The sequence below is a fragment of the Salmo salar genome, unplaced genomic scaffold, assembly GCF_905237065.1.
Source record: "Salmo salar unplaced genomic scaffold, Ssal_v3.1, whole genome shotgun sequence".
NCBI lineage: Eukaryota > Metazoa > Chordata > Actinopteri > Salmoniformes > Salmonidae > Salmo > Salmo salar.
The window spans coordinates 432,386-445,000 of NW_025548857.1; the positions used below are offsets into that span (position 1 = coordinate 432,386).

General features: G+C 38.1%; 1 long non-coding RNA gene across 1 annotated transcript in view; it reads left to right on the top strand.

The window, feature by feature from the left end:
* The first annotated feature begins 5,974 nt into the window (after positions 1-5,974).
* Positions 5,975-12,615, top strand: part of LOC123733384 (uncharacterized) — a 7,201-nt gene continuing 560 nt past the window's right edge. Inside the window, exons 1-2 of the long non-coding RNA XR_006763753.1 lie at positions 5,975-6,162; positions 10,373-10,477. This is a non-coding gene — a long non-coding RNA (uncharacterized lncRNA). The remainder of the gene's footprint in view (positions 6,163-10,372; positions 10,478-12,615) is intronic.

A 12,615-nucleotide genomic window follows, 5' to 3' on the forward strand; every position in this document is an offset into this window, starting at 1 on the left:
ATTATTATGTGAATTATAATTAATGGACATTTTTGTAGGGGTTACTACATTTTCCGTAAGGAAAACTCAAGTCTGAAATTTCTAAGTGTAAATTACAAACTTCAGAAGCCTTTTTAAACCTCAAATACACTACAAGTTTTACATTTCCTGCATTGCTGGAAAGTTCTTCTGCAGTGGGGGGTGATCAAATTAAGATCCTACATCTGTACACATAATTGTACATGGGGATATGTATGCGAGTCTATAACATCCAATCACAGAGGTTTACATCAGCTGACAGTTGCAATGTTATCGCTAATAACTCAAACTGCCCTTTTCAGATAAAGACATAAACTCTGTACAGATGTAAGATCTTAATTTGATCACCCTGATGCAGAAAAACTAAACTTGTAGTGTATTTGAGTGTAATTAAACTTTAGAAAAGGTTTCTGAAGATGATAAATTCCACATACTCATTTTATAACTGTTCATTAATTATAATCCATACAATAATTCAGTACATTAGGAGACGTGGAGGAGGCCGTAGGAGGGCAACAACCCAGCAGCAGGACAGCTACCTCCGCCTTTGTGCAAGGAGGAGCAGGAGGAGCACTGCCAGAGCCCTGCAAAATGACCTCCAGCAGGCCACAAATGTGCATGTGTCTGCTCAAACGGTCAGAAACAGACTCCATGAGGGTGGTATGAGGGCCCGACGTCCACAGTTGGGGGTTGTGCTTACAGCCCAACACCGTGCAGGACGTTTGGTATTTGCCAGAGAACACCAAGATTGGCAAATTCGCCACTGGCGCCCTGTGCTCTTCACAGATGAAAGCAGGTTCACACTGAGCACATGTGACAGACATGACAGAGTCTGGAGACGCCGTAGAGAACGTTCTGCTGCCTGCAACATCCTCCAGCATGACCGGTTTGGCAGTGGGTCAGTCATGGTGTGGGGTGGCATTTCTTTGGGGGGCCTCCACGTGCTCGCCAGAGGTAGCCTGATTGCCATTAGGTACCGAAATGAGATCCTCAGAGCCCTTGTGAGACCATATGCTGGTGCGGTTGGCCCTGGGTTCCTCCTAATGCAAGACAATGCTAGACCTCATGTGGCTGGAGTGTGTCAGCAGTTCCTGCAAGAGGAAGGCATTGATGCTATGGACTGGCCCGCCCGTTCCCCAGACCTGAATCCAATTGAGCACATCTGGGTCATCATGTCTCGCTCCATCCACCAACGCCACATTGCACCACAGACTGTCCAGGAGTTGGCGGATGCTTTAGTCCAGGTCTGGGAGGAGATCCCTCAGGAGACCATCCGCCACCTCATCAGGAGCATGCCCAGGCATTGTAGGGAGGTCATACAGGCACGTGGAGGCCACACACACTACTGAGCCTCATTTTGACTTGTTTTAAGGACATTACATCAAAGTTGGATCAGCCTGTAGTGTGGTTTTCCACTTTAATTTTGAGTGTGACTCCAAATCCAGACCTCCATGGGTTGATAAATTGGATTTCCATTGATTATTTTTGTGTGATTTTGTTGTCAGCACATTCAACTATGTAAAGAAAAAAGTATTTAATAAGATGATTTCATTCATTCAGATCTAGGATGTGTTATTTTAGTGTTCCCTTTATTTTTTGAGCAGTGTATTTAGCACAATAGAAACAGATGACCCCGTTTAAGGAGGGGCTGTAATGGAGACCAGTATAATCTTTATACCATTACTCCTGAAAGTAGAGTGTCCTATTTGACAGGGTTGTAATGGAGACAAGTATAATCTTTAAACCATTACTCCTGAAAGTAGAGTGTCCTATTTGACAGGGTTGTAATGGAGACAAGTATAATCTTTAAACCATTTCCCCTGAAAGCAGAGATTCCTATTTGACAGGTTTGTAATGGAGACAAGTATAATCTTTATACCATTACTCCTGAAAGTAGAGTGTCCTATTTGACAGGGTTGTAATGGAGACAAGTATAATCTTTAAACCATTTCCCCTGAAAGCAGAGATTCCTATTTGACAGGTTTGTAATGGAGACCAGTATAATCTTTATACCATTACTCCTGAAAGTAGAGTGTCCTATTTGACAGGGTTGTAATGGAGACAAGTATAATCTTTAAACCATTTCCCCTGAAAGCAGAGATTCCTATTTGACAGGTTTGTAATGGAGACAAGTATAATCTTTATACCATTACTCCTGAAAGTAGAGTGTCCTATTTGACAAGGTTGTAATGGAGACCAGTATAATCGTTATACCATTACTAGCTCCTCCCCTCCCTGTCCTGCACCTTCATCTCTCTCTCTCTCTCTCTCTCTCTCTCTCTCTCTCTCTCTCTCTCTCTCTCTCTCTCTCTCTCTCTCTCTCTCTCTCTCTCTCTCTCTCTCTCATTGTCTCAAACTCTCTCTCTCTGCTTGAATGTATTATCTGAAACACACGAGGAGCCATACTTAGAGGAATATCTCAGTTTAAATTAACATTAGGATTAGACTGTTGTGATGTCATTATTCAGTCTTAACCATCAATATTTGCTCCTTTTCTCCCTCACCTCCATGTCACCTGTTCTCCCTGTCCTGTCACCATCCTCATGCTCTCTCTCTCCCTGTTCTGTCACCATCCTCATGCTCTCTCTCTCTCACTGCCCTGTCAGCATCCTCATGCTCTCTCTCTCTCACTGCCCTGTCAGCATCCTCATGCTCTCTCTCTCTCACTGCCCTGTCAGCATCCTCATGCTCTCTCTCTCTCTGTTCTGTCACCATCCTCATGCTCTCTCTCTCCCTGTCCTGTCACCATCCTCATGCTCTCTCTCTCTCTGTCCTGTCACCATCCTCATGCTCTCTCTCTCCCTGTCCTGTCACCATCCTCATGCTCTCTCTCTCCCTGTCCTGTCACCATCCTCATGCTCTCTCTCTCCCTGTCCTGTCACCATCCTCATGCTCTCTCTCTCCCTGTCCTGTCACCATCCTCATGCTCTCTCTCTCTCTCTCTGTTCTGTCACCATCCTCATGCTCTCTCTCTCTCCCTGTCCTGTCACCATCCTCATGCTCTCTCTCTCTCTGTTCTGTCACCATCCTCATGCTCTCTCTATCCCTGTCCTGTCACCATCCTCATGCTCTCTCTCTCTCCCTGTCCTGTCACCATCCTCATGCTCTCTCTCTATCCCTGTCCTGTCACCATCCTCATGCTCTCTCTCTCTCTGTTCTGTCACCATCCTCATGCTCTCTCTCCCTGTCCTGTCACCATCCTCATGCTCTCTCTCTCCCTGTCCTGTCACCATCCTCATGCTCTCTCTATCCCTGTCCTGTCACCATCCTCATGATCTCTCTCTCCCTGTCCTGTCACCATCCTCATGCTCTCTCTATCCCTGTCCTGTCACCATCCTCGTGCTCTCTCTCTCTCTCTCCCTGTCCTGTCACCATCCTCATGCTCTCTCTCTCCCTGTCCTGTCACCATCCTCATGCTCTCTCTCTCCCTGTCCTGTCACCATCCTCATGCTCTCTCTCTCCCTGTCCTGTCACCATCCTCATGCTCTCTCTCTCTCCCTGTCCTGTCACCATCCTCATGCTCTCTCTCTCCCTGCCCTGTCACCATCCTCATGCTCTCTCTCTCCCTCTCTCTCTTTTCTCTGAACGCACCAGAGTGAACATGAAATAATTATTATCAGTAAACAAGTGGTGTTTCTTGCCATGATGTGGAATGGATTACTAACCATTTCTAATCTGAACGGCAATGATTATTATATCAAGAAAAATTTACTCATCTCTTGTTCTACTGTGGACTTCTATCATCTGACTGGTGATTATTATAGAAACATTGACTCATCTCTTGTTCTACTGTAGACTTCTATCATCTGACAGGTGATTATTATAGAAACGTTGACTCATCTCTTGTTCTACTGTAGACTTCTATCATCTGACAGGTGATTATTATAGAAACGTTGACTCATCTCTTGTTCTACTAAACTGATGAAGGTCACTGCCACCCTTCCTCTTCCTCATGATGACATCACTGTGAATGAAAGCTGACTGTAATAAAACTGATTTCACTTTAATCAAACAAACACTAATAATGCTATTTATCATAAGGAAGTACAGCTATACAGTATCCTATACAGTACAGCTATACAGTATACTATACAGTACAGTTATACAGTATACTATAGAGTACAGTTATACAGTACAGCTATACAGTACACTATACAGTATACTATACAGTACAGTTATACAGAACAGCTATACAGTATACTATAGAGTACAGTTATACAGTACAGCTATACAGTATCCTATACAGTACAGTTATACAGAACAGCTATACAGTATACTATAGGAATATGTAATAAATTAAAGCTACTACTGTCTACATAAATTACAGATGCAGCACAACATAAATGATTGACACTTTACTCAGACTTCACCTGGGCTTTCTGACCAATAGAACGTAATAAAGACATTAACGTTAGTTGAATACGTCCGTGAGCACCATTGTTGGTCGCTGGGTGAATGTGTGGCTAATTAACGTTCCAGGTAACTTTAGTGATGGTTGATTGATTAGCACTCGCAAATCGGTCCATTTTCACCAAAAACTTTTGTTTCCACTCCATGCAATTACTGACACTTTTTAGCAAAATATTATTTATTTCCACAATTACAGTTCCAGCGCAAAATGACGTATTGACGTTGACGTTAAAACATCACAATCGACAGTGATATAGCCTACGTAACACTCATATTACATTCTAGTTTTACACTTTTTAATACATTTGAAAGTAATGAAATAGCACAGCAAATCTTTTATTTATTTATATTATTTATATCAATATATTGGGGGATATTTTGAGCATATTTCAATATTGGATGTGTCCCCCAATATATGTTATAATTCCGGCACTGGGATACACTCTTTGTGTAGAAAGTGGATTTTATGGCATTTAAAGCCACAGTGATACATTGTACAGCACACGTGTCTCAGAAGTCCAAGAAGCTGGACATTATATCTGCAGCAGAGAAGAAGAACAACAAGACAGGCTTTATAATTTAGAGTAATATACAAGTGGCCAACCAAGATCACCTGTTCATAGCTGTTTCAACATGAATCCAGCAAGGAGATTCACCTGGTGGAGATCTATGTATTACCTGGAAGTCTAGAGAATGAAGGGCAATGGGTAAAGGCTGAAAATGGATCCATCATAATGATTCTACATGTTATAGTATGAACCTGGATCCATCATAATGATTCTACATGTTATAGTATGAACCTGGATCCATCATAATGATTCTACATGTTATAGTATGAACCTGGATCCATCATAATGATTCTCCATGTTATAGTATGAACCTGGATCCATCATAATGATTCTACATGTTATAGTATGAACCTGGATCCATCATAATGATTCTACATGTTATAGTATGAAACTGGATCCATCATAATGATTCTACATGTTATAGTATGAACCTGGATCCATCATAATGATTCTACATTTTATAGTATGAACCTGGATCCATCATAATGATTCTACATGTTATAGTATGAACCTGGATCCATCATAATGATTCTACATGTTATAGTATGAACCTGGATCCATCATAATGATTCTACATGTTATAGTATGAACCTGGATCCATCATAATGATTCTACATGTTATAGTATGAACCTGGATCCATCATAATGATTCTACATGTTATAGTATGAACCTGGATCCATCATAATGATTCTACATGTTATAGTATGAACCTGGATCCATCATAATGATTCTCCATGTTATAGTATGAACCTGGATCCATCATAATGATTCTACATGTTATAGTATGAACCTGGATCCATCATAATGATTCTACATGTTATAGTATGAACCTGGATCCATCATAATGATTCTACATTTTATAGTATGAACCTGGATCCATAATAATGATTCTACATGTTATAGTATGAACCTGGATCCATCATAATGATTCTACATGTTATAGTATGCCATGGCCTTTACTGGCCAAATGTTAAACTACTGTTATGTTTATGATATACTATGGTGTTGTGTCACTAGACTTTGACCAGATATTATTGCATCCAAAGATCAACTGTACCTAGAACATAGATACAGAGCCACTTGTTATCAGGAAGCTGCTCTCTCAGCACAACGGAAAATATCTCAATGACTTGACATGTTCTGGCTGTGAATTCAGGCTACAAGGTAAGAATCTTCCCAGTGATTATTGTAAAGTGTGTAGAGAAATTAAATGTATGGTTTTATTTTATTATACTGAATGACAGTAAAACACTCAGATCTAAAAGTCCATTTCACCTGGGACAGTTATGTGACAGTTCAATCATACAAAATGGCGCTAACTGGGCGTAGGCAAGTCAAATTCAAAAACATATTGTTCATATATTCGTATATTGTGGTTATTTTACAATTTGTATATATTATGTATGAGTTGTAAATCGTCTTTCAAAATATCGTAAAATTTGTTTTCTAAATTACAATGAGCTCCTCTTTCCTGTGTAATTTGGTTTGAAACCACTGAACATACTTTTCTTAATATAGTTGATGATATTGTTGTGTGTATTAATATAGTTGATGGTATTGTTGTGTGTATTCATATAGTTGATGATATTTTTGGTGGACAGTGTTATAATAGTCCTACTCTCCTTAAAATGTTTTGGATATAAATTAGATGCGTGGGGTGAATTCGTTCTGTGCCCATCTGTGTGCCCCAGGGTGATCGCTCCTACACTATCTACAATCTAAAAGGGTTCTTTGGCTGTCCCCATAGGAGAACCCTTTGTAGAACCCTTTTAGGTACTAGGTAGAACACTTCTGGGTTCCGTGAAGAACCCTTTCCACAGAGGGTTCTACATGGAAGCCAGAAGGGTTCTACCTGGAACCCAAAAGCGTTCTCCTATGGGGACGGCCGGAGGACCCGTTTGGAACCCTTTATTCTAAGAGTGTACTGTATCATAGGTCTATAGACTTGTCTTCTCAAAACAGGCTTAAAACACAACAAGCAGCAAACAAACATGTTCTCTTTATAATCTACAGTTAACTCCTTTCACTCAGGGAGGTATGTTGTGTGAAAGAGAGACAAATAAATATTGTTCGAGAGACTAACAACAACTTACACTTCCTCAAAACAGGTTGTGTGTATTCATTAGTGCCCACCGTAGCAAAACGTTTCGGCAACAGAAACCGTTTAGGTCACATTGTACAGCGTTTAGAGTAAACGGTTTATGTTTTATTTAACATCTTAAAACTGTTGGCTGTGGAGTAAACTAATGAATACAACCCAGGTTGTTGCCTACGACTCGGCATGTTGATACCTGCCTCTTGCTGAAACCTGAACGTAGCCTGAGGGGTATACTATGATACAGGCTTGATATACTGGTTTTCTAAAGCTAGCCAGCTTCAGTTAGCTTCACATTCCAGCTCAGGCCTCACCCATCAGAATACACAGAACAGAACAGAAAAAAATCGCAATGAAGTTTCAAGGTGAGAATCCTGCCAGGGATTATTGTAAAGTGTGTAGATAAATTAAATGTAATGTTAGTATAGTGAATGACAGTAAAACACTCCTAACAGTCTACTACTACTGAGACAGGTTGGTGTAATGTTAGTATAGTGAATGACAGTAAAACACTCCTAACAGTCTACTACTACTGAGACAGGTTGGTGTAATGTTAGTATAGTGAATGACAGTAAAACACTCCTAACAGTCTACTACTACTGAGACAGGTTGGTGTAATGTTAGTATAGTGAATGACAGTAAAACACTCCTAACAGTCTACTACTACTGAGACAGGTTGGTGTAATGTTAGTATAGTGAATGACAGTAAAACACTCCTAACAGTCTACTACTACTGAGACAGGTTGGTGTAATGTTAGTATAGTGAATGACAGTAAAACACTCCTAACAGTCTACTACTACTGAGACAGGTTGGTGTAATGTTAGTATAGTGAATGACAGTAAAACACTCCTAACAGTCTACTACTACTGAGACAGGTTGGTGTAATGTTAGTATAGTGAATGACAGTAAAACACTCCTAACAGTCTACTACTACTGAGACAGGTTGGTGTAATGTTAGTATAGTGAATGACAGTAAAACACTCCTAACAGTCTACTACTACTGAGACAGGTTGGTGTAATGTTAGTATAGTGAATGACAGTAAAACACTCCTAACAGTCTACTACTACTGAGACAGGTTGGTGTAATGTTAGTATAGTGAATGACAGTAAAACACTCCTAACAGTCTACTACTACTGAGACAGGTTGGTGTCAGTTTAATCAGACAAAATGGAGCTGACTGGATGTGGTCAAGTCAAATTCAATATATCAATATTCAGATACTATAGTTCAGGTGCGACCTGGGTTCACTTCCCTGCCCAGCTGTTTGCTACATTGGTGTCAGAAGTGGTATGGTGTCTGTGAGGTCATCAGAATGGACCGGATGTGTGAGGGGTCTGAGTAGCTGAAGCACGGGACTAATTAACACTGATACTGGGTTAACCCTATTGATACTGATACTGGGTTAACACTATTAATACTGATACTGGGTTAACCCTATTAATACTGATACTGGGTTAACCCTATTGATACTGGGTTAACACTATTAATACTGATACTGGGTTAACCCTATTGATACTGATACTGGGTTAACACTATTGATACTGATACTGGGTTAACACTATTAATACTGATACTGGGTTAACACTATTGATACTGGGTTAACACTATTAACACTGATACTGGGTTAACACTATTAATACTGATACTGGGTTAACCCTATTAATACTGATACTGGGTTAACCCTATTAATACTGATACTGGGTTAACACTATTGATACTGGGTTAACACTATTAACACTGATACTGGGTTAACACTATTAATACTGATACTGGGTTAACCCTATTAATACTGATACTGGGTTAACACTATTGATACTGATACTGGGTTAACCCTATTGATACTGATACTGGGTTAACCCTATTGATACTGGGTTAACACTATTGATACTGATACTGGGTTAACACTATTGATACTGATACTGGGTTAACTATATTAATACTGATACTGGATTAATCTTACTTGGGGCGGCAGGTAGCTGCGCTCCAACGCTCTAGTGGTTAGTTAGAGCGTTGGATTAGTAACCGAAATGCTGCAAGATCAAATCTCTGAGCTGACAAGGTAAAAATCAGTTGTTTACCCCTGAACAAGGCAGTTAACCCACTGTTCCTAAGCCATCATTGAAAATAAGAATTTGTTCTTAACTGACTTGCCTAGTAAAATAAATAAATAAATACTGGGTTAACCCTATTTGTGCGATGCATAGGGTGTTTTCCTTGTTCACCAGCGACCTGGGTTCACTGCCCTGCACCACTGTTTGCTACAATATTAATATCATAGACTATCTGTTAAACGAAGAGACACCACAATATGAGTGAAAGGATTTCAGGATAATATCAGTGAGTGTTGATTTAGAGGTGTCTTCTGGGTTCATCCTTGTAGCTGCCTTTATCAACAGGGTGAAATGTAACAAATGACATCAGAGTTGGGAGGTAACCAGGTCCCAGTTTAAATCACCATGACAACCATGTCATTATTTCTCCAGAGCAGCAAGGGAATCTAGAGACTCAACCTTTGTAGAATCACAATCACCTTTATTCACCAAGTACATTTGCACGTACATATGTAGGATCTTAATTTGAGCCAGTTTACTACAGCAGGAAAATATTCCTGCAGCAACAGAAAAATGTGAATTATTATGTGAATTATAATTAATGGACATTTTTGTAGGGGTTACTACATTTTTCGTAAGGAAAACACAAGTCTGAAATTTCTAAGTGGAAATTACAAACTTCGAAGCCTTTTTAAACCTCAAATACACTACAAGTTTTACATTTCCTGCATTGCTGGAAAGTTCTTCTGCAGTGGGGGGTGATCAAATTAAGATCCTACATCTGTACACATAATTGTACATGGGGATATGAATGGGGGTCTATAACATCCAATCACAGAGGTTTACATCAGCTGACAGTTGCAATGTTATTGCTAATAACTCAAACTGCCCTTTTCAGATAAAGACATAAACTCTGTACAGATGTAGGATCTTAATTTGATCACCCTGATGCAGAAAAACTAAACTTGTAGTGTATTTGAGTGTAATTAAACTTTAGAAAAGGTTTCTGAAGATGATAAATTCCACTTTTCCATTTTAAAACTGTTCATTAATTATAATCCACACAATAATTGAAATGTCCTGTTTCTGCAGGATTATTTTCCTAGTGTAGCAAACCGGCTCAAATTAAGATCCAACATCTGCAGCAATATACCTCTCTCTAATGTATATGGCTATATTGAGATTCACTTTTGACCATTTGACATCTTGTATTTACTGTTGTTTAGGCTGGTTGAATGAGTTGCCTGTGAAAGCTACTTCATCTGCAAGAAAACAGGCGGCTGCACCAGTGACTGTCAGAAGTTTTGTGATTTCCTCATATGAACGTGAAAGTAAGTGTGTAGCCTACGCAGTTACAAAAATGGTTGTTGAAACTGTGGCACATATTTCTCGGTAACATTGAATAAATGTGTTGGTATGTAGGAAAGACGGGCAGACTCTCGTACTGTTGGTCTAGACTACCTACAAACTATTATAAGGCTATGATCACTTATCATGCTGACAAACCTGATGTTCTCTGTGAACTGATCTGAACAGGTTTAGGCTGGTCATCTATGATATGTAGGTTATATACAGTACATTCTCTGTCCTGCTACTGGTAGGACTATAACATTATGTTGATCTGAACAGGTTTAGACTGGTCATCTATGATATGTAGGTTATATACAGTACATTCTCTGTCCTGCTACTGGTAGGACTATAACATTATGTGAACTGATCTGAACAGGTTTAGACTGGTCATCTATGATATGTAGGTTATATACACTACATTCTCTGTCCTGCTACTGGTAGGACTATAACATTATGTTGATCTGAACGAGTTTAGACTGGTCATCTATGATATGTAGGTTATATACAGTACATTCTCTGTCCTGCTACTGGTAGGAATATAACATTATGTTGATCTGAACAGGTTTAGACTGGTCATCTATGATATGTAGGTTATATACAGTACATTCTCTGTCCTGCTACTGGTAGGACTATAACATTATGTTGATCTGAACAAGTTTAGACTGGTCATCTATGATATGTAGGTTATATACAGTACATTCTCTGTCCTGCTACTGGTAGGACTATAACATTATGTTGATCTGAACAGGTTTAGGCTGGTCATCTATGATATGTAGGCTATAGCCGAGGTATAGACCTTGATCTGCATATCAAAAAACAAACTGCTATTATACATTATAACCTAGTCTACTTTACATAATATAACCTCTCTCACTTGATGCAAAAAACCTTTCTGAATGGATCAACAATTTCCTCCTCGGATCAATCATGTTCGTTTTAGCCCTTCTGTCTACATTCTCAGATACGTTTAGAAAAGAACAGATTGAAAGACAATAAATAGCCTACTGTTAGTGAATACAAATACGTGTGAGACATGGCCTTGTGTTGCTGTACTGGTTATAACTACCTTAACAAACAGTGACTTATTATTATTATTATTATTATTATTGTTGTTGCTGTACTGTCTATAACTACCTTAACAAACAGTGACTTATTATTATTATTATTATTATTATTATTATTGTTGTTGTTCTGTCTATAACTACCTTAACAAACAGTGACTTATTATTATTATTATTATTATTATTATTATTATTATTATTATTATTGTTGCTGTACTGTCTATAACTACCTTAACAAACAGTGACTTATTATTATTATTATTATTATTGTTGCTGTACTGTCTATAACTACCTTAACAAACAGTGACTTAATATTATTATTATTATTATTATTATTATTATTGTTGCTGTACTGTCTATAACTACCTTAACAAACAGTGACTTATTATTATTATTATTATTATTCTTGTTGCTGTACTGTCTATAACTACCTTAACAAACAGTGACTTATTATTATTATTATTATTATTGTTGTTGCTGTACTGTCTATAACTACCTTAACAAACAGTGACTTATTATTATTATTATTATTGTTGTTGCTGTACTGTCTATAACTACCTTAACAAACAGAGATTTATTATTATTATTATTATTATTGTTGTACTGTCTATAACTACCTTAACAAACAGTGACTTATTATTATTATAATTGTTGCTGTACTGTCTATAACTAACAAACAGTGACTTATTATTATTGTTATTATTATTATTATTATTATTATTATTATTGTTGCTGTACTGTCTATTACTACCTTAACAAACAGTGACTTATTATTATTATTGTTATTGTTATTATTATTATTATTATTGTTGCTGTACTGTCTATAATTACCTTAACAAACAGTGACTTATTATTATTATTATTATTATTATTGTTATTATTGTTGCTGTACTGTCTATAACTACCTTAACAAACAGTGACTTATTATTATTATTGTTATTATTGTTGCTGTACTGTCTATAACTACCTTAACAAACAGTGACTTATTATTATTATTATTATTATTGTTGTTGTTCTGTCTATAACTACCTTAACAAACTGACTTATTATTATTATTA